Source organism: Panicum hallii, chromosome 3, assembly GCF_002211085.1.
Source record: "Panicum hallii strain FIL2 chromosome 3, PHallii_v3.1, whole genome shotgun sequence".
Taxonomy (NCBI): domain Eukaryota; kingdom Viridiplantae; phylum Streptophyta; class Magnoliopsida; order Poales; family Poaceae; genus Panicum; species Panicum hallii.
Genome location: NC_038044.1, coordinates 27,999,004 through 28,019,040, shown reverse-complemented (window position 1 = coordinate 28,019,040; position 20,037 = coordinate 27,999,004). Strand labels below are relative to the sequence as shown.

At 45.3% G+C, this 20,037-nt stretch overlaps 1 long non-coding RNA gene across 1 annotated transcript; it reads right to left on the bottom strand.

Annotated features, from left to right (window-relative positions):
- Positions 1–16,192: 16,192 nt before the first annotated feature.
- Positions 16,193–16,901, bottom strand: LOC112887975. The gene is made up of 3 exons (XR_003227673.1): positions 16,842–16,901; positions 16,548–16,749; positions 16,193–16,456 (listed from the first exon to the last, which is right to left on the bottom strand). It is a non-coding gene; the product is annotated as an uncharacterized LOC112887975 (long non-coding RNA).
- Positions 16,902–20,037: the final 3,136 nt, after the last annotated feature.

Sequence of the window (20,037 nt, the reverse complement as noted above, 5' to 3'; positions counted from 1 at the left end):
AACAAGCTTTGGGCCTTGCACATGTGTGACAAGAGCTTTTGGGACCCAAAGTTGCTTGGGGAGCTTCTTCTTCGACTCCTTAGCAATTTTGCCAATGAACTTGGCCTTCACCTTGCCCTTCACTTTACTCAAGAGAAAATGATTATTTTGAAACATTGATGAGTAATTCTTGGGTAATTTAGGAAGAGGACGTGATGGTAAAGTGCACTCCCTAGTGTGGTGCCCGGTGACTTGGCAATGTTGGCAATATGAACCAACTTCCTTGATGAAGCTTGTCTTGATCTCCGGAGAAGGAGTTGTAGCCATGTTTGGCTCCGGAAATGAACCAAGACCTCTCTTGCCATAGTCACGGGCATTGTTGAAGAGAATCTCCTTGTGGATGTATTCTCCCCTTGAGAGTTTCTCCACACTACTCTTGAGGCTTGCCACTTGATCCATCAATTCCTTTTCCCTAGAAGAGGCGAGCTTGGGCACAACATTAGTGGCATATGCATCAATGAGTAGGTCATCACATGAAGTAGAAGCATTGACCTTTTCATTAACAACTTTCTCAAGACTTGGGTCAATTATTTCATAAGCAAATTCAAGTTCTTGATACTTGTGAGCCAACTCCCTATGCTCTTGTTTGAGCTTTTTGTGGCTTTCTTCAACTTGCTTAGCAAGTACAAGTGACTCATTGTGCTTTTTGAGCAAGTCATTGTACTTACTAAGTAAGTCGGAGTGGGCAAGCTCTAACTTGGCATGAGTGCTCTCAAGAACTTTAACTTTGCCCTTTTCCCTCTTGATGACGGATGTATACTCATTGATGAGGTTAGTAAATTCATTAGGATCAAGCTCTTCATCACTATCATCTTCACTATCTACCTCACATACCTTGGTGTTACCTTTTGCCATGAGGCACATAGGAGGCGGAGGTAGAGATGGTTCTTCATTGGTGAGGGCGATGGTGACAATGTCTTCTTCATCACTTGAGTCTTCGCTTGATGAGACATCGGTCACCCATTCTTGTTTCTCCACCAAGAAACTTTTCTTGGTATGCCCTTTCTTCTTCGGGAAGAGCTTGGTCTTCTTGTCATGGGTCTTCTTCTTCCCAAATCTCTTGTTTTTGTTCTTCCTCTCCTCTTCTTCATCATCGCTTGAATCATGGCGATGCTTACCCTTGTTGTCCTTGCTTCTTTTGTCCGGCTTGGGGCAATTTGGACGGATGTGTCCTTTTTCGCCACAATTGTAGCAAATCTTGTTCTTGACATCCATTGGCCGGAACATTCCCTTCTTGGAGTCAAAGTTGAAGCCCTTCTTATTGATCTTCTCATTCAAGCGTGTGAACTTTCTCATCATGAGAGCAAGTTCTCCATCATCTTCAACATCGGATGAGCTCTCATGGTGATCATCTTCTTCATTGCTTGAGCTTGAGTCTTGTTTGACCATCTTGAGCTTGCGGGATTTGTTTGTCTTGGTCTTTAGAGCAATTGACTTGCTTGATGTTGGCTCTTCGGTCATACCAAGAATGCTCATTTCATGAGCGCGAATTTCGCCCACAAGTTCTCCAACTTCCATTGCGGCGAGATCCTCCTTTTGAAGCATAGCATTGATAATGTTATACTTGGGCTTCGGGAGTAGCATGAGGATCTTGCGGTTGATGGATGCACTGTCAATTTTGGATATTTCAAGTGCATTAATGTCCTTGACAATGACATTCAAGCGAGAATACATATCATTGCAATTTTCATGAGCTAGCATTTTGAAGGAATCATACTTAGCTCTAAACAAGTGATATTTTTGTTCACGAACTTTGGTGGAACCTTCATGTATTTCAATGAGCTCCTTCCAAATATCACTTGCTAGGTCCATGCCATTAACTCTAGCAAAGACCTCCTCACTAATAGCTTCGAAAATAGCATTTCTAGCTCTAGCATTCCATTTTAATTGGTCGGGGGTGGGTTCTCCGGTGAATCCGACTTTAGTTGCCAACCATACTTCGGGGGCAATCGCATCAAGGTATGCGGCCATGCGAACTTTCCAATAGGCAAAGTTCTTGCCCTCGAAGTGAGGCGGCGAACCACCCATCTTGGCCATAGCTCTAGGCGGTGAAGCCTAATGATCCAAATGAGCAACGAGGCTCTGATACCAATTGAAAGGATCGATGGACCAAGAGGGGGGGTGAATTGGGCCTTTTTCAATTTCTAAAACAAGATAAAGCAACCTTAACCTATGCAAAACTAGAAAGGCACCAATTCACCAACCGGATAACTAAACAACCTACACAAGCTAGATGAGATAAAAAGAGATAAAGCCTAGCAAGGTAGAGCTAACTAGTGATTCCTAAATCAAGCACATGAAAGAATTGCATGAAAGATAATGCTTGAAATAAGTAAAATGGACAAGGGACAACCGGATTTTTCCCGTGGTATCGATGTGTTGGCACACACCCCTAATCCACGTTGTGACACTCACAAAGAGTATTGTCACCTCCCAAGTCACCAAGACGAGGGCGCTCACTAAGAGTCTCCGTTCACCATCCCGGTGTGGTGGAGATCAAGCCACGTACAAATCTTTTCTCCGGGCTTCCACAATCCTTGGCAAGCTCCGCGAGAATCACCTCGATCACCAAGATCGCCTAGGTGATGCCAATCACCAAGAGTAACAAGCTAAGGCCTTCACTTGAGCAAGAACCAATCACTAAGAATGGATGCACACAAGCTTCTCTCTACTCAAGTCCTTAATCTTGCTTCTTGAATGATTGAATGAACAAGTGTATGAAATGTTGAAGCTCAAAGTGGCTCTTGGCTAAAGTATGTGTGTTTGGATGTTGCCTGGTGCCAAGAGTAGTAGAATGACCCATTGGAGGGGTATATATGGGCAGCTCACACGAATAGAGCCGTTGGAGAAAAAGCTGCCAGAAAACTGCGTAGCGCCGGTTAATCCGACGTCCCTCCAACAGTCATCGTCGGTTTAACCGGTGAATGTAAACTCCCCTTTTGAAAAACTAGCCGTTACTGTTTGGGAAGATTAACCGTCGTTGCATCGGTTTAACCGGTGAGTGTAATCATCCTTTGATCAACAGAAATACCAAGTCACTGGACAACTGCACCGACGTCCAATTTCAAATAACGTCGGTTTAACCGGTGAGTCTATTTGTCCACTGATCAACTGAAAACCGAGTCTCTGGACAACTGCACCGACGTCCCTTTTCAAATCACGTCGGTTTAACCGGTGTATTGACTTGTCCAGACCTGCTGACCTCGTTTAACCGACGTATAGAAAACTTGAGGCGTCGGTTAATCCGGTGATAAGGATTTTTCTGGTTTTGCCTTTTCTGACTTGAGTCTTGAATGAAATCCAAATATTTTTGAGATATAAGTTGAGAACCACTTATTTGAGCTTCTAGAAACCTGAGTGACCATTGTGTGCATCCATTTTCAATAGACCATGTCCATGCTCAAGTTACTAAGCCTAAACCCCTCTTAATAGTGCGATCACTACAAAACTATAAAACCTATACTAACCTAAGTGTCCTTCTCAACCTTATGACACTTAGGACTAGAAAGATCCTTAGTCTTGACACATTATAGAGATGAATGCCGAGATCGCCTTTTTGAATAAAGAGAATTAGGGGCCTCTTTTGACATATAACCAAATGAGCAATAATGATCTATAAAGCTGCACAAACTCATTAGTCACAATAATGGTTGTCATTAATCACCGAAACATACCTTAAGGGCCTAGATGCTTACAACGTGTGGTACTCATCAATCAGCCCACAAGATGAAGTGGTTGATTAGACGCTCAGGATATTATTGGCCTGATATGCTGGAAGATTGCTTCAAGTATTATAAAGGATGCCAGGCTTGTCAAAGGTTTGGGAAAATACAAATAGTACCAGCGTCAGCAATGAATCCTATCGTCAAACCTTGGCCGTTCAGAGGCTGGGGCATGGACATGATTGGTAAGATTAATCCTCCATCGAGTAAAGGCCATCAGCTTATTTTGGCCATCACAGATTATTTCACCAAGTGGGTAGAGGCTGTTCCTATGAAGTCAGTAATATCAAGGGACGTCATCAATTTCATCAAAGAACACGTTATTCATAGGTTCGGGATTCATCAGACCATTACAATAGATGAAGGGTCGGTATTTATATCTGATGAATTCAAAAAATTCGCTGCCGACATGGGGATTAAATTGATCAGGTCATCTCCGTACTACGCTCAAGCAAATGAACAAGCTGAAGCGTCCAATCAAAGCTTGATCAAGCTGATCAAAAGGAAGATTGATGAATACCCATGGCGTTGGCATGAAGTATTATCAGAAGCGTTATGGGCTTATCATGTTTCATGCCACGGGGCAACAAGAACTTCACCATATCATTTGGTGTATGGACAGGAGGCCGTATTACCATGGGAAATTACGGTTGGTTCGAGACGGATAGAGTTTCAGAATGATTTGACTGCTGAAGAATATGCCGCTCTAATGAGCGACAATGTGGAAGACATTATGGAACTCAGGCTTTGGTTGTTGGAAAAGATCAAGGAAAATAAGGCCAAGGTAGCCCGCGCGTACAATAAGAAGGTTAAACCGAAGGAATTCCAAGTTGGAGATTTAGTATGGGAAGCGGTGCTACCATTGGGGACTAAGGATGCGACATATGGTAAATGGTCTCCAAATTGGCATGGGCCTTATAGAGTTGATCAAGTTCTACCAGGGAATGCGTACATGCTTGAAGAATTGGATGGAGTTAAATTTCCGGTAGCCATCAATGGCCAACACCTCAAGAAATATTTCCCGAGCATGTGGGAAGACGAGTGATGAAGCCGATGTGATGCATCAGGCTATGGACCAACACAATCAGGGTATCTGTGAGGAAAGCCAATGTGATACATCAGGCTGCAAGTCGACATGATTGGGTACTTTGTGGTACATCAGGCTGCAGGTCAGTATCCATCAGGTACTCGGTTACTTTGTGGTACGTCAGGCTACAAGTCGACATGATCGGGTACTTTGTGGTACATCAGGCTGCAGGTCAGTATCCATCGGGCACTTTAAAAGCCGGTGCAGTGCATCAGGCTGTAAGGTAGAACGAGATGAACAAGTCAGATCTGTAAAGAAAGAAGAGTGCAGATCCGTGCACGGAGCTAAAGATTGAATAGCCGATGTTAAGCCATAGACTTTAGAAGCAATAATCGGAACCTGCAAGTCCCGGGCTTCGATAACAAGCAAAGAAGTCGATGAACAAGTCAAATCTGTAAAAAAAAGAACAGTGCAGGTCCGCGCGCGGAGCTAAAGATTGAATAGCCGATATTAAGCCATCGACTTTAGAAGCAATAATTGGAACCTGCGAGTCCTGGGTTTTGATAAAAAAGCAAAGAAGTCGATTGCAGATGTCTTATCAAGGTTGGCAGAATGGATTCTGCAGCGCGACTCAAATCAGGCAAACCACAAGGGTCTCTTGATCTTAAAAGAAAAGGTTCGACTTCTTTGCGGGTTTTTTTTGGTAATCATATTTTTCAACTTGATTTGGGCTCGGGGGGAAGCAGTAACAACAGGAGCACGTTTGCTTCATTAAAAAGCCGGTTTCAAGGAAGAGTCAGACAAGTTGCCTTGGCATACGGCTAGATGGCAAAAGAAAAGTAGGGACGGATCTTGACAGAGTACTCTTGCTATTGGCGAAATCATTTGAAGGGTACTCGAGTTCTCGAAGATCTCTGAGATATCTGATCTGAAATAAAGGAAAAGCTTAGGATTGGATCGGACAATTCAAGGAGAAAGGCCAATGCGAGGCCATCGGACTTTAGAAGATTGGATTTTCAGGTATTGGATTACTGAAATGAAAGGGTTCATCTACGAGAAATTATTACAAAAGAAGCCGATCTACCGGCTCTGTGCATAATGGCGGAAGATCCTACAAACTACCACCAGTGAGTCCCTAAGGACTTGCGGCGCTTGTATGGGGGAGACGCGCTGGTGCCATCATCGCTGCTGCCATCGCCACCACTGCCGTTGTTGCTGCTGTTGCCGCCATCATCGCTGCTATGACCGGCGTTGTCGCTGGCGTCCCCGTCGTCTTCTGAAGTCGACGATCCGCCGCGCAGGAACCCTCCTGCTGCCAAGTCGTTATCGGTTGAAGTGTCCTTGGTATTTTCTTCTGTGGAAAAGAAGAAGTCGTCATCCCAGGAATCTTCGTCGCCTTCATCCAGATCCCCATGAAGGAGAATCTGGAGGTCCCCGTCGTCGGTCAGGGACTCATCATCCTCTGACCAAATGCTAAAGTCCCACTCCTCTGTGTCCCAATGCAGAGGAGCGAGAGCCTCGTATGAAGCTACTAAATCAAACTCCGGCGTCGCCTCCCTGGAGGTTTCGGAGTCAGGAGAGGTGATGGATATTATGGAAGAAGAGGAAGAGGAATTGGAGGAGGCAGAGGAAAAGGAAGCCATCGCCGGAGGATGCAGAATATGTTGGTGCGGTTAATGCACGGAGGAAAGAGATGAATAGAAGTAGATCCGCCGATGCTAGTTTATAAGGGCAGAGATGGAAGGCGAAGCGGAGCTATGATGAGTTCCGAGGGAGAAGTAGAAGGGTTGCGTCCGATGGCATTGGGAGGCAGCGCGCGCGTACAGGCACTGGAAGCCGAGGGGTCGCATCCGTTGGCATTGGGAGCGGCATGTGCGTGTACAAGTCTTAGAAGTCGAAGAGGCGATGGTTTTGGAATTATCATTGCCAAAACCAGGGGTGCATGTGTTATCACCATAATTTGACTGGGCCAAAGGATGGGCCAAGAGCAATGTGGGCTGAAGGAGATCATCGTGACGGTTTGCGAATCGGCTTCTGTGTGAGCGTATTAAGGGCCGGGATGGCCATGTATCTAGTAAGGATAGTTTAAATATAGTAAGTTAGAGATTGTATCGTAATCAGTTAGGGTTAGTTAAAAAGATCAAGTCTCCGGACTTTAAATATGTATCATGAGATTCAATAATGAGGAATCCAACATTCACAACAAACTCTCGGCGCATCGCTACCCCTTTTTCCAAGGGTTTCCCCAGGTAATCGGCATGCTGCTCCGATCATGCTCCGCATGGTCGGAGCAGCGTCGTGTTTATCTATTTATCTTTGTGTTTCTCGTGCTGAAGCGTTGTTGATGGCGAGTGACACTAGTTACCTTAAGCGATTATGATACTGCATTAGTTTTGAATAGTATATCTATGCTCCGCTTGCTGTTCGTAATCGTTTAGCTGCCCTTGTACATGATCCCAGGTGCAAGGGCAGCACCTTGCTTTGTTCTTGCTTAGTAGATCTAATCTGTTATGGTAGTTCTTTATACTATAAGGATTTGGTTTAATATCCGTATGATTAGACCCTTCAAACGGGTTGAATGTTCCGGCTGCATGTCTGGTGCTTTATGGTAATCTAAGGAGGGATTGTTCCGGGAATCAGCTTATTAGTTGGTTTTTAGGCCTCTTTCTAGGTTAGCGTCTCATTACCTTTCATGTTCATTAGGCTTAACCACACGTAGGATGTTCCGGTCATACGGTGAAGACCTTTGCTGCCATAGATTGGATTAGCTTGGTGATTACAGAGCATGCTTTTATCTTTTCTATCGGATTCGTACAAGACATTTAATATTAGTAGATCCGGCTTGTTAAACGAGTACAATCGGCTTCTTTCGGCCGATTTTGAGGGTTACCCGGAGGTCCGACCTAGTACAAGAACAGGTCCGACCCAGTACGGAGGCATCATCGGCTCTTCTAGCCGACCTTGGGAGTCGTTTTAAGAGCCGATCGCGGCTCGGACTAACGTTTGACATGGCTATACGTGCAGGGAAATAACTGATAACGACTTCTACACCTTCCTGATTAGGTATAGGTCAGGTGGCACGCCTAGCACTTCACCAAGCCAGGGCGTGTGTCGGACTTCTGGGCCTTTGATCGAGGGACCGGGACCCACCAGCCGTCTCGGAAGCCTCCCGGCTCCTCGTGTTGCCTGTCACTGCTCGCCGGTGGGTTTTGACCGACAACAACGCCAGACACCAAGTCATCGACTACCTCTAGAAGCGTGGCCTTCTGAGCAGTTCTATATTGGGCATCCCACATTCTTTATTTAAGTCCTACAATTTTTGGTATTACTCTACGAGTAAGCACACTTCAACAGATAAAACATATATACATGTTTACATTCATGGTCAGGTTGTTTAGCAATTACATATCATGTTCACTCCAGCTCCAGGCTATCTATTAACTTTTGAGCCACTAGCTTTGCTTCCTCGACAAACTCTGAGAATTTCTCCTCCGAGCAGTCAGCTGCCATGCCATCTGCCAGTGGACTCAAATTGGCCATTGGCTAGTAGGACTTTACGAGCCCAAGGATGTGCGCTACATAAGTTCTGGTGGTCTCCGAGATGTATCTAGAAATCTTCCGTGGGGCTTCATGAAGTCGCTCAAGCAGTGTCGTCTCGCTGACCACCCCTTCTTCTAGAGGATCCACCATATCTATGACTACTTGCGCTGCACCCTTGAGCTCTTCAAGTTCTTTACCTTTCAGCTCCTTCTCAGCAGCCATGTCCCTGATCTGTGTCATACACTCTATGAGTTAGGCTTCTGCATATTGGAGTGCTTTGATCGGCTTCTCTGCATCATCTGAACAATGGTGCCTTGCGTCGCTAGGCACACCAGCCTGCCGATGTCGAGCTTGAGGATGTAGAGCCGGTATGTCGAGCGGGTCACCGTTGCCAGCAGCCAGCGTTGCGGATCCTAGATCTTGAGCATGCCATCATCACAGATCCACGTGTCCCCTCCTCGTCGAGCTATCCCAAGTTGACGATGCTGGCGATGAGGTGTAGGATGTGGTACACCCCGTTGAGCGCCTGGAGCTCACCGTTCTTGCACTTGAGGAGGACCGTGTCACGTCCCTCGATGCTGACCATGGATCCATCACTGAACTTGACGGTGCTGCGGATGCCGGTGTCGAGCTCGGAGAAGGCTGACCGCGCGCCCGTCATGTGGTTGGTGGCACCCACCCATGTCGAGGATCCATCTGGCGGACTCCCCCTTGCGCCCATCGCTGAGCTGGATGAAGTGCTTGTTCTCATCGACGTGGATCGGGGTTGATCTTGCCGGTGCCAGTGAGCTCGCAGGCGGCGGCGGTGTCTGGGAAGAAGTGGAGGCGTTGAACTCCGTTGTGGCCAGCATCAACATGGGCTCCTTCCGTTCTTCAGCCTGGGCTAGATGGGCCGCCTTTTCACGCTTCTTCTTGCGACACTTACGAGCCCAGTGCCTTTTCTTGCCGCAGTACTTGCACCGATCGCGGGAGATTGGCCTGTTCACATCATTGTTGTCGCTGTAGCCAGTATTGGGTGGCCGACCTCCGCTGTGACCCTTTCGGTGACCTCGACCGTGGCCTCTGCCGTGGCCCGAGCCCAATGCTGAGCCATTACCACCCAGCTGCAGCCGCGACACAACGCGCGCCACGAGCTCCCCCTCCGTGAGGTTCAGCTTCGCCATGGACCCAGATGCGCCGCCGAGGTCATGGCGTTCCTCGGAGGCCTTGAGGTGCCTGATGAGCTCCTCCACCGAGACATCACTGAGGTCGAGGAGGGTCTCAATTGACATGGCAATTTGAGAGTACCTTGGCGGCAGCGCTTGAAGGAATTTTTGGATGATCTCCTCCTCGGTGTAGGGTCTGCCAAGGACCGTGAGTCGATTCGTGAGCCCGTTGATGTGGATGCCGAATTCGTCGACCGTCTCCCGTTCGTGGAACTTGAGGGCATCAAACTCGGACAGAGGGTGTTCGCCTTGGCCTTGCGCCGATGTTCATCATCCTGATCGTGTCCCACGCAATCTTAGCAGTCGCCTTGGCAGTGACAGGTCCCATCATCTCCGCCGGGACAGCCTTGGAGAATACCTCCAGTGCCATCCGATCTTCGACGTAGTCATCGGTGCTGTTGCTCACCGCGATCCACAGACCCCGTGCCTGCAGCATCACACGCATGAGCACCGCCCAGTCTTTGTAGTTAGTTCATTTTCGTGAGTGCCGGGAAGGAGCCGCCGCTGCTAATCTCCTTACCAGACCACGCTCGCTGCGACTGCCGGACGTAGCACAGCCCCTTCCCCCCTGGCAGTGGAGTCGTCTCCCAGCTAGCTCGCCGTAGCGGTGGAAGCCGATTGTCCGCGAGCCTTTAGCGCCCACTCGATCGCCTGGGCATGGTCCCAGCGCCTGAACTTGAACTCGGCTCTGATGCCAATTGTTCCAACCCATGCCAGGGTTGGACAGCTCGCAGGCGTCAATGAAGATGACGGAGCTGCAGGCACACACGCGAACTGGAAACTGGAATTGGTGCCGCTTAACTTGCCCGTTTTTCTGATCCTCTATACATGGAAGGGAAAACAAGAACATGCAAAAGCCATGCGGCCACGACGCGCACAGCACACCATGTTCCTCCCCGAGCGGCGCCATCCCGCCACTCCAGAACATGCCTCGGAGCTCGGACTCTACGACCGGTTCTCGCGTGAACTGAAGCACGCATCGAACTCGCACTAGACGTGCCCAATGCTGGGGTCTGGTTCAACCAAAAACAAATTGACACGATACTCCTAGCTGTACAAGATCAAGAGCAGAACACGCCTGAGTTATCCAACAGAGAGTGGTTTGGTTTTCTGCCAAGGACTAATGCAAAGTGCTCAACTAATGGCACTGGAGCAGATGCGATCTTTTCTTGCTCTGTTTCAGCTACTGCATGAAGATTGTTCTGCAAATATTTTAATATAAAGAGTAAGAACTAAACAAAGTATTTATGTGTAAAACTTGTGTAGAAAAGATGAATTTTGTACCAATATTTCTTCACCATTTGGAACTGACCACATCCCATCAGGCTTCTGATAGATTGCCTTCCAAACATCCATAGCAGTGGGCCACTCACCAGTCGTTGGATCTCTCTACAGTTATGTGATGTGATCATCAAGTTGGTCTTTTTTTTGGTAGAAATAAGTAAGACTTATTAACAACAAACAAATATGAAAATAATGAGTGACTCTAACTTGTTCACAATTTTACTATGTTGCAAATTAGACATGAAATTGTCATGGAAAATGGATTTGTCACAGTTTATTTAGGAATTTGTGATGAAAACCTATCGTCACTGCTAATCCATGCATTAGTGACTACAAAGGATTTTGTCACTATAATTCATCACAAATGGTAATTTAACCATAACCTAAGTATAAATGATAATTTAAAAGATAAAACCCCCTTGTTTCATAAGTTCATGTGTGTTAATTATTGGATTGCAACTTTATTGTGAAATAAAATCTTTAACTCAAGCACCATCTCAATTAAATTATTGCATATCACGTAGAATCAACGACGCTCGACGACGGAGACTACGAGTTGGTCTTGGGACAAGACCAAGGGTTTTCTGAAGACCCGGCAAACATCGCCGAGGATCTAACTGAAGCCCCGAACCAAAGTTCGAAAGTCTCTGACACTCTTGCCGCCAACCCCACTCAAGAAGGCAAGCCCCGATGCATACCCCAGTATTTCAATTTACTACAATTTCATTATTATATTATATATCTTGCATTACGTCTAGGAGTTGAAATGGAACCCTAGTTGCATAAGATCTTAGGAATCCAATGTAATGTACCCAAGTCCTTATCGCGCAGACGCTCTGCTAAATAGGGCCGGTAAAAGTCGAGTGATTTCCTGTCACTCGCGCGACATAGGAGTTGCGTGTTTACTACTCTGCAATTACTATAAGGATAATGGACAGGGTCATGTACGGTACCATGACCTGGAGGTTTACCCTGTCTGTTTTGATAAAAGTTATTAAGGTCGCAGCGTGTGGTAGTGGTGGTTAAGCATTTTAAAGTACTAGCCACATACCGCGAAATATGGTAAAGCGGTAAGCCTGGTAACCAATCGGCCCGGCAAGTGGACATACCTCCCACCACTAGTAATTTGGTTTTTCTGACGCACCGACGTGCGGGAGTACGTTCTGCAAGGCAGACAGGAATACGGGATCATCTAGTCGCGCTACAAACGTATGTCCTGCACAATTGGTGTACGTACGGTCCTACAGTCGCTTGTGGTGGCCCTGTTCCACGACCCGGAATGAAAGGCAAACGGTTGCTTCGGAATGATCTTTGGATGTTCCAAGCATGTGAGTTAGGTTTACCCTTGCAAGGTTGAATTCGATTCAGAATCGTCCGTTTCTCACGAAGATTGAGACTGCTTATTCCTTCTGCCACATAGAGTAAGAAGTGTAACTAATGATGGAACAATCTTGATGGATGATAATCAATACCCTGCATGTTTAGCGTAGGTGCTAACCTAGAATGGTTAATCAACTAGGATATGAAAGCTAAAATTTGAAAGTAGTTTATACTCTTTGTTGCTTTTCAGCTGAAAATAAACCCAAAGCCTTTACAATGCCTTCACGAGTCTAGTTACGGGCTGCAGTATACCCAATCCTGGGTACGCCTTGCTGAGTATTAGAATACTCAGTCTTGCTAATATCTTTTTCAGGTATAGCCTTCGAGAGTCCCACAGACAAACCTGCATGGCCAACGCCTGTTCCTTTTGGCTGGTCCGTGGAGTGGGACCCGTCCCCGGCTGGCAGTGACCCTCCTGAGTGACACCAGGCCTTGGGCTGAGCATGGTATCAACCTTTGCGACGTGTGTAGTCGCGTGTTCTTTTCCTTCCGCTGTGAGCTTGGACAAGCTGTTCAGCGTGTTAGTTTAAACACTGTTTGTATAAGTTTTAGTTTAAGCTTGAACAAGATTTGTAAAAATATTTGCATATCTGTAAATTGAAAGTTGATGAGCTACTATAAACTCGCCTTCGTGCGAGGTAAACCTACTTCGATCCTGTTGAACCGTGGTTGTATCGGGCAGAGACCTGACAGACCAATGGGTTGTTCCGTTTGAAGTGCGTTGAGTTAGTATCGGCTAACAGCGATGACTAGCGCACTTGAGCCGGAATAATTCAGGCGGTTCTGCCACAGCTGGTATCAGAGCTGTAGGTTTACTTTTACATCTGGAATAGCTCTTACAAAGTGTTTTCAGAGTAAAATTGGCCAACAAATGAGTTTACAACATACGTTGGATCCGTTAAGGTTGGTGTTTAGAACGCAAAGCCCTAGGGAAGTATATAGGAATTAACAGGTGGCTACTAGAGTATGTATATATGTATAGATAGTTCTGACTTGCAGCACTACTTTCCGTCAAAACTTAAATTTATGTACAACTCAACCTTATTTCCTGTAATGACACCTACGATCGTGAGGTAAGAAGGTAAGGATCCTCAGCTATGCAGCCTGCTGATCATGTCATCACTTGGGACGAGTTCCGGACCGTCTTTCGAGCGCACCATATACCCGAGGGACTCATTGAGCGCAAGCTCAATGAATTTCTGAACCTGACTCAAGGAACCCGCACCGTCATGCAATACGCACAAGTTTTCAACTACTTGTGCCAATTCGCGGGATACCATGCGGACAGTGATGCCCGCAAAAGAGATCGTTTTCGTCGAAGCCTTAATACCAAACTCAAAGAACGATTGAATTTGGTAAGGGCTGATAATTTCAATGAACTGGTCAACATGGCCATGACTCAGGAAGACTGCATCTCAGCCCATAGAGCAGAAAAGAAGAGGAAGACACCACAGGGCCCTCAACTACACAACTGTTAAGGTATCGGTTGGTCCCGAGGAATGCCCCTCGAGCCCCGCCTCGAGGCAATTTGCCTGGCAGATGGGTAGCTAGACCACCCCAACAGGCACGATTCAACCGACCACCGACATCTCAACCTCAGCAGCAACCACAACAAAGTCTGCGGCCGAGCTTTCCGCCAGCCAACCAAGGAAACAGCAACTATCATTGTTTTAACTGCGGAAGCCCGTCCCACTTCATTAAGGATTGCCCTCAACCTAGGAAGTCTTTCCAAGGGCAAACCTTCAGTCCAACCAGCAAAAGCAAGGGCAAGAGGCAAGTGGTTCAGGTCCACCAAGGAAGGGTGAACCTCACCACACTCTCCGAACTCCCCAAAGGGACACCAATAATGACGGGTACATTTTCTATCAACCATCACCCAGTAATTGTTCTTTTTGACTCTGGAGCTACCCATAGCTTTGTCAGTGCAAAGTATGGGACTAAAATAGGCTTGGATATCTATCCTACTAATGGAGATTATAAGATAACAACTCCTGGTGGAAAAATCCTATCAAATCAAATTTGTAGAAAGATACCACTTCAGCTGGGTAGTCAATTGATGAAAACGGATTTGCTTCTGTTAGACCTAGAAGGAATGGATGTTCTTTTAGGTATGAATTGGATAACCCAGCACCATGTGTCTTTAGATATCGCTTCTCGAATTGTGGAGATAGATTCACCTGAGCACGGGAAAACAGGACATTTTCGTCGGCCACAAGCCGACGAAAATAGGCCTAATGCCGACGAAAATAGGCCGACGAAATAAACTTGACGAAAATAGGACTATTTTCGTCGGCTGCCGACGAAAATACATCTATTTTCGTCGGCCACAAAAGCCGATGAAAATACACCACTATTTTCGTCGGCCAATTTAGCCGACGAAAAGAAGTAAGCCATTTTCGTGGGCTTAACTGGCCGACGAAAATACATGGAGTATTTTCGTCGGCCCGTGACCGACGAAATTAACGCAGTTTATTTTCGTCGGCCAGAAGCCGACGAAAATACTGGGACCTCCAGCCAGCAGGTTCAGCTACCTGATGCCCTATATAGATCCTCCATCAACATACAATCAGATCATATTTATGAAATACATCAACATCCAATAAATATAATTGAAGAACGAGATACGATATCACATGATATCGATAACCTCCAAAGCAGTTACTTAACATACATATCCATAAGCATAACATATCCAAAGCAAGTTCTCCACCGAAGGACTTTCGACACGGTCCCCTGCTAGGCCTACTTAACATACATAACAAACATATCCAAAGCATAACATATCCAAAGCAAGTTATCCACCGAAGTACTTTCGACACGCTCCCCTGCTAGTCCTACATGGCAAGTGCAAGAGCCTACAACGCGAAAACACAAATCAAGGAGGAGGGGTAATGTTATGTCCGCTGCCGCAGTCACCTCCAGAAATGTTACGCGGTGCCGATGCTGGCGTGGACGGGCTGGCGGAAACTCCTCGAGGATGAGTACTCGTCGAACCCTGATTATAGAAAAAGTTAAATCTATTTAGTACGCATATGTAAGACAAGTTGAGCATTGCTAGTTATACGATATAATTACCACTTGTGGAGACGGTACACGCACAAATGGTACAAAATTCGGCGGTGGAGGAGGAGGCGAAGGAAGAGGTGGCAAATTAAATTGTGAGCCAAGAGTAGCCGCTAGCATTTCCTACAAACCAAAAGTAGATTAAATATCTTATAGCAATGAAAAGTGCATAAAGACTTGAAAAAATATAAAACTTGCATAGTACCTGAATCTGTCGATGCTGAGCGAAAAAATTTTGCATGTACTCGTGCTGTTGCCTTGCCCACTCCTCTTGCCTCTGCATCGCCTCTTCATGCTGCCTTATCTTCTCCTGCATTACAGTTTCCCTTTGACTTTGCTGTTGGTAGCCCCGAGAATTCTGAGTGGACTGGGAACACCTTGCCTCACTCAAAGCACCACTTGTATCAATAACTCCATTCAACATGCTAAACCTGCCATGTTTCTTCCCTCCCCCGCTTGAGTATAATGCACCGACATCCACATCACTCGTCCTCCAATCATACTCCTCCCCATGACGTGACACCATTTCATCGCCATATCTCGCCTTACCATTTAGACAACCAATAATAAGATTATATTGAAATCATCACTTAATTGAAATCATATTATTTTACTAACCAGAGTCTGCGTGGCATTGTCACTGCAAAGCAAATCTGGCTGTGTAGGATCTGGGCCGTGGTGGCCTCGAATGTATGTTTCAATATAGCTTGGTGCCACCCCACTTTGTGCCTCCTGATAAAGAAAAAATTGTGATATTGCAAGTAAGCACATAGTAAACAAATTGAATAATAAACACGTACCATTCGACGAGCCAAACGAAGATGTCCATCAGCCCCATATCTCTGCGTAACCCGTGGTCCTGCTTGACGATTAGCTCTCTTCATTCTAGATTTTTCCACAAAGCTAGGTGAAGCCCAATAAGCACAAAGTGCTCGCCAAGCATCCGGACACTTTCTCAACCAAGGCAAACCGCTAATATCAGCTTCAAGGTACTCATCCTCTCGAAGATATATCTCAGAAGCACCCAATTTCTTGTTCATGTGTTGCAGCTTTATTTTCTTGTAGTACAAACAAACGCACTGTATACGAGCATTGGACATCATGTCCCTCACCACCTTCGTCGCTGCCTTGTCAAACACAGAACGAGCCCTATCTTGTAGGCACTGCTCCTCCTCCTCCGGCAAACGATACCTCTCCTAAAAAGAAAAATTAATTCATTAGTCAACTCATAAATGAATCAAATAGATATTAGTTATACAAGTTAGACAAGTTAAGATAAAAAAGTACCCAAAAGTCATTCCAAACTCTCGCTGCCGTCGTGACGCCCTGGTCATCCGATTGCAGCTTATAATGCTCCCACTTCAATGCAGGCTGAAGCACACCTCCAACTGTGACCATTCCTGGGTAGTGAAACCGACAAAGTGTTCCCAATGTTGCATTCACAGGTCTTAACCTATTTTTTCCCTCCCAACAAATATCGTCCCACTGCCTGCAATTAGAACATGTTATCCATCATGTTTCTTATTGGAACTATACAATATATTAAATAAAACAATGACAATAATAAAATATATTACTTACCAATCCCCATGTGGCCTAATCAGTCGACGATTTGCTGGATTGGTTGCTGCAGGAGTCATCACATTGTTGCCTCTAAATCTAAATGTGGTGTATTAGTTAGCTAGCTCATACAAAATTTTTCATGAAATGATTGTAAGTACCTGAACACAATTTGTGCAGCAGTATCCTCCTCTTCATCCTCCTCCTCCTCCTCCTCTGCATCTCCATCATCTCCATCCTCGCACTCTTCTCTGTCCTCGCACCCATCTCCCTCTCCGCTACCTCCATCGCCATCCACGTTCGCGACATATTCTTCCTCATCCGCACCACTACCTTCCTCTTCTTGCTGTTCAAATACAAATATATATTTATTGTTATTAAAAAATAAATTACACATGCAAACTACATATGACTTACTTGCATAGCCTCATCTAGACATCGCTGAAGTGCACTTCTTCGGCTCAGATGAGAACTGCTGCCTCTAAAGAGAGAAGGCCTATCCGAAGATGCGGATCCATCATTCTTCTTTCCCTGACTCCTTGAAGACGAGGATACATCCTTCTTTCCCTTCCCCTTCAGAGCGTGCACAAATGACCTCATCCTAAAAAATAAAATATGGTTAGTTAATATCATATGAAGCAATGGTAAATAAAAGATAACAAGTTTCATAACAAAAATTACCAAATAGAACACTATTAAGAAAAACTACATATAACATCACATTACATGTTAAAATTCATCGGGGTCATCTTCTTCAGCTACGGGGCCACCATGAGTAGTACCATGCCGCGTTTCAGACGTTGTGAACATTACTTTACTTGCACGACGTGGCCGTTTCTTCTTTCGAACCTCAGAAACTATTACATCACCAGTGTCACCATCTAATCTGTCAAGTGCCATCCCAATATCAACCTCAAAGGCTCCATCACAGTCATTTTCCTGAAATGCTTCAGGAACAGTACGATCAAGCTCACATTCATCGTAACCTTCATCTCCAGGAATAGGCAATCGACCTGGAGGACATACTCTCTGAACAATCCACCATGGTTCCAAACTTTCCAAACGGCATGGATACGACATGTAATAGACCATCTCAACTTGATGTGCAAGGACAAATGGATTGTAACCAGAAAGTCGCAATTTGTGGTTCACCTCCACTAAACCAAGTTTTTTATTATGCTTTACCCCAGAACCTAATTTACTATTGAACCAATCACAATAAAATAACACAACTCTTAAATCTTTTAACCCTTCAAACTTCAGCTCCACTATATTCTCAATGACACCGAAATACTCCGTGATAGAACCATCTGAGGCACTCGCGGTGGTCACAACTCCACTATTTGTTGTGGCGGCATGTGGATTTTTTGCTTCAAACTTGGTTGAACGGAACCGAAATCCGTTTATGTCATAACAACCATAACTCCTAGCAGTCGTGCTTCCATGTGAAAGCTGTCTTAGATCATCATGGACACTGCTATCCTTCATGCACTACAAGTTTTAAAATTTTGTTAACTCATAACAAGTTATATAAATAAGGTACTTAGAGTAAGGATGCTTACATGTCTTCTAAACCATGTGACAAAATTAGGACCACCACGTAAACCCTCACGCCGTAAGGTTTCGAGCTGTTTAGCAGTTGGTTGTCGTGCATATCTCCATTGTTCCTGGTCAAACAACCTACAGATTCTTTATTTAGCACAAGTACATTGCTAAGCGTGCTTCACATATGAGATATATGTCATGGTACTTACACGAAATATTTTTCCATCTCCTCCATATTTGTGTACATATACAACAATGCAGTATTCCATTCTTGTATGCACATTTCATAGACCAAACTAGCACCGACGGCCTTGCCAGTCCACTGAAACAGCTTGAGATTGCTCTTCGGTGTCTCATTCGAGGTGTGGTAGCGCGGTATATGAGCATTAATGTTATTTTCTTCTGCAAAATATGTGCTCGTGTAGTGTGAGATCTCCTTAAGATAGAATGCCTCGGCAATGCATCCCTCCACTCGTGTTTTATTTCCGATGGTTGCTTTGAGCTTCTTTAAGTCTCGTTCAACAAAGTACATTCACCTGTATTGTACGGGGCCACCCACCTCAGCTTCATAAGGCAAATGCACTAACAAGTGTTGCATTACATTCATGAAACCTGGGGGGAACACCTTCTCCATCTTACATACTAAGACAGGTATTTCCTTACTCAATTTTCTCATTGTGTTCTTGTTAATTTCTTTTGCACATAATTGCCTGTAGAAAAAACTTAACTCGGCCAACATTGTCCAGATTTCTTCAGGGAGGTACCCACGTAGCATCACAGGCAACAACCTTTCCATGATGATATGGTAATCATGACTTTTCAGACCATTCATTTTTCCAGTTACAATGTTCACCGCTCGTTTCAGATTCGCTGCATATCCATCAGGAAATTTAAGGTTCTTCAACCATAAAAGAACTTCTTTCCTCTCCGCAGGCTTAAGATAGTACTTCGCACGTGGCTTCCCCATATGGCCAGCTTGATTGGGTCTCGGATTAAAGGTTGGCCGAACACATATTTCAGCTAAGTCTTGCCGAGCTTTGAAATTATCTTTAGTCTTATCTTTCAAATCAAAAACCATACTAATTATACTTTTTGCAACATTGCGCTCTTGATGCATTACATCTAAATTATGTGGAAGGATCAGAGCAGTAGCATAAGGAAGGCTCCAAATAGCAGCTATATGAGTCCAATTATGCTCCTCTTTGACCCCTTCAAACCCATCATCTGTGGCAATTAACCGACAATGGCTTGCTACAATCTCTTGACCGGTCAAACGCTTGGGTGGACCCTTAGTAACGATTGTGTCCTTGCGAAAGACATCTCGTTGACTCCTGAATGGGTGATCGTGAGATAAGAACCGACGGTGACAGTCAAAAAAGCAGAATTTGCCACCATATTTCAAACGAAAAGCATCTGTATCACCCATGCATATCGGACAACATAGACGACCGTGCGTGCTCCAACCCGAGAACATTCCATATGCAGGAAAATCATGAATAGACCAAAGAAATGCTACTCGCATATTGAAGTATTCCTTCCGACTGCTGTCATACGTCCTAACTCCATTCCACAAGTCTTGCAGCTCATCAATCAATGGTTCCATGAACATGTTCAAACGCTTACCGGGATTGTCAGGACCAGGTATAATGAGCGTCAAGAACACATACTCATC